At 50.3% G+C, this 3,490-nt stretch overlaps 1 non-coding gene across 1 annotated transcript; it reads right to left on the bottom strand.

The window, feature by feature from the left end:
• Positions 1 to 3,078: 3,078 nt before the first annotated feature.
• Positions 3,079 to 3,271, bottom strand: LOC114021375. Its single transcript, XR_003565954.2, has one exon. It is a non-coding gene; the product is annotated as a U2 spliceosomal RNA (small nuclear RNA).
• Between the last annotated feature and the right edge of the window lie 219 nt (positions 3,272 to 3,490).

Genomic DNA, 3,490 nt, shown 5'->3' with positions numbered 1-3,490 from the left:
GGGCATGTGCACTACTGTTGCACTCTAGATGTGCGAATGCCTATTTCCTGCCTAAGGCCCAGAGTGATCTATGAACCAGGGGCAGATAGATGGAGGACCACCCATCCCGAATTTTGGGCCTGATCTGGTAGGCATACTCAGAGGCTGCCTACCACCTGCTGTACACCAGCCCAGCATAATATGGGACACTGATTGGTGCAGGGCACCACAGTCCATGCATATAACGCTCATTAGAGCCATAGGGGAGTGTAGGGTGAGTGAGTTTTCCAGTCTGAGCCAGAGAGAAGCGAGGGGATCTGTCCAGGGACACAACAGTTGGTAGAGCTAGGTGTAGGTGGTAGGGTAGCTGGACAGGAATGGGGAAAAGGTTAGCATAGCACACGGGTAGCTAGTGGGGCATCCAGATGTCAGGGAAAGCCTGGTCTAGCTAGATAGGGTTGGGGAAGGGAGCCACAAATAGTTAGGGCAGGGAGAGGTGGCATTTGGGGGAAGGAGAGGGAGGTCTGGGAAAAGGCTAGGGTGGCTACCGGGAAGGGAGGAGAGAGGCCAGATAGCATGGTCAAACATGATAAACAGTAGCATATTTGTGCTGCAACACCTACTGTGGCAGTATCAGCAGGAGGTGGAGGAAGGAAGGTAGAGGACAGAGACACCCAAGGCTGAACCCGAAACCAACTGCCATGCATGGCCAGTCCTGAGACCATACCACCTCTGTTGCAGTTTCATGGGGACCTCCCAGCATGCATATATCCAGAGATCCAGGCAGGACCTGGACATGCTCCACCATCTTTGTGATATGCTGCAGGATGCCCAGTCCACCACCACGTGCAGGAGCCAAGCACAGTTTGTCACCTCACAGGTCAGCATGATGGCTGCAGGATCTTTTCAGTAGTCACCACACAAACAATTGGCACCAGCTGGTCTATGTCCTCTAAGGTGTCAGACCAATTTCTGGAGGCCATAATCAGACATTCATGTGAGTACATTAATTTCCCCACCAACCCAGACATACAGAGGGAAAACATGGTTGACTTCCTCCAGATTGCAGTCTTTTCATGTGTCCTCGGAATGGTTTATGGTACTTGCATCACCATTCAGGGACCCTGGCAGAACTCCCATGCCTACATAAGCCAACATTTAATGTACTCGATGAACATGCTGGCCACTTTGTCAAGTACCAAGGGTTGTGCCTACACATGGTTGCAATCCAGACTCAGAGACATGTTCCTTGAAGGAGCGTTTCCTCATGAGCTGTTGTTAGTTTAGACAGGGGTATGGCTATGGTCTTGCAGGGGTTGGAGGCTCCTAACATACATTTAGTCCTAAGTATGAGAGAATATTACAGCTCTTGGAGGATATGGCTCTAGTTCCCCTTCCTCACTCCTACCTATCACCACACTCCACATGTTCCCCATGTGTGCTATAGATTGCGTAATATTGCTATGCAGCAGGGGATTCCTATTTCTGACGGGTCACATGCAGAGGAGGGAAAGAGGAGGAGGAGGAAGAGCCAGGCTGTGGTTGCCAAGGAAAAGCACCGCTGGCATGCAAGATGAATATGTGACCAGAGGAGAGAGTTTTTGGCCGACAGATGAAGGAGGATCTGGGAGCAACTCCTACAAGAAGTGTTCTAGATCAGCAACAGGTACCTGTAGACTTTAAACTGATGTTAGCAAAAAAGGAAGATGGACTCCATGCTGCATGCCAAAACATGATATGTTATATGTGCAATGCAAATGCCCGGGGTGGATCAAAGTGCCTTGTGGCTGTGGTCCCTGTCTGGACAAGGGAACCAGTGACAGTGGAGTAAATGACCATGAAATGTGGCTACTGTGATCTGTAACCTATAAAGTGCACATGTCCAGTCCATGCATTGCATTGTCCTCTTGCAGCTGTCCTAGTGGTACTTACAGCATTGCTGGTGATGTATCCGCGTGGGGTCCAACTTTCATATGGCCAGGGTGTTGAGGGTGACCCCTGTCACCCCCAAATGTTCTGGGAGTTGGGCCACCCACACTTCCTTGCTGTATACGTCCCTTTCTCTCCTTGCAATCACCTGCAAGTCTGCCTTATTCTGCTCCTGATGGAATCTCCACTTCTTCTTAGTGTCCTTGGTTCCCCACCTGTGCCCACCCAGGGGGTTGATCTAGTCCCTAAACTCTTCCCACAACCTGTCCATAATAGAGGTGCTCATCTTCACTACTCTAGCACCCATTAATACTTCAGCATGGCTGATCATGAACTGGCTAATGGCCTCCGTTTTGTCAGGTGTAAAACTGGCCCTTCTCTGCCCATGCTGTGCTTGCCCTTCCCCCAGATACTCTCTGGCTTCTTCCTTGCTTCCTGAGCTGGTATTTGTCTTGGTGCTGGCTGAAATGAACTGGGGCTTCATCTTTTATCAACAGCTTGAAAAAAGCGGTGATATGTGACCTCATGGACACATGTGTGCCCATGTGTGGCTCCTGATCCAATCTCCGCTCATAGCCTGGCTGCCAGATATATGCCTACATCCAGCCCCGTCTTGGATTTCCTGGGTCTGACTGTGATGTGTTCAGCTACATCATTCTAGCATGCCGTGAAATTTGCCACCTCTCTCTGATGCCCAGCTGAGCTTGGGCCTATTGCATGGTTGCTTGGCAACCGGCTGTTGGTGTCACCTATGCCAAGGCAGAGGAAGTGGAGAGAGGGAGGGATGGAAGGCCAGGAGTTTCAAAACAAAGAAATTACTGTTGTGGACGGTGGGAAATGAACACCCGGGTACAGATATGTGCCACCCCACTTCTACTTACCTCCTCTTGTGTGTGGCCCTCATGGAGCGCATTGGTCAGGTCCCGGAGGGTTCCTCAGCCTGTCTGGTGGGACAGGATCTGTCCATAGGTTGCCGCTGCTGCTACTGCTCCTGCCGTTAGCTGAGTGGCTCCTGTGATTCTCCTCCTGTGCGCATGTGTTGCCGGTGAGTGCTGTGTGTGGTGAGTGAGCTCCTTTTTCATCTCAGGGACCTTGGTCTTGTAGGGGGTGGTGGTGTGGAGGCACAGGGCAGGATGGAGAGGGGCAGGATGTGTGGGGGGGAGGGTTTGGTTTGTTTTTGGTTTTTTTGGAGGCACTGCAATACCAGGTCAGTGCATGGGGTGGACAGAGCAAGCCCCTATTCCATCCCCCTGTTTCAAAAATCAATTTAAGATACAGTCCTCAAATAAAGGACAGATCAGATATTAAACTGATAAGAACAGATATAACTTAGATAATTTTTGTACTTTACGGTCCAAGAGACACATGTAAAGTTTTCATCTCGGGGCCAAAAGACCAAAAACATCAAGACACTTGATCACAGCCTTGGTTATGTGAGGGAGCGGGCGGGGATGGAACTGATCTCTTCCCTGCTGGAACTGTGTGAGTGTCAGTGACGAACGCTGTTTATGGTGGATTTGTTTTTTCCCAGTGGGCTTCTGGGACCTTGTATACTTCTGGAGCATGAGACCTTCTATGTAAA

Source organism: Chelonia mydas, chromosome 1 (assembly GCF_015237465.2).
Source record: "Chelonia mydas isolate rCheMyd1 chromosome 1, rCheMyd1.pri.v2, whole genome shotgun sequence".
NCBI classification, from domain to species: domain Eukaryota; kingdom Metazoa; phylum Chordata; order Testudines; family Cheloniidae; genus Chelonia; species Chelonia mydas.
This window is presented reverse-complemented; position numbering and strand designations above follow the sequence as displayed.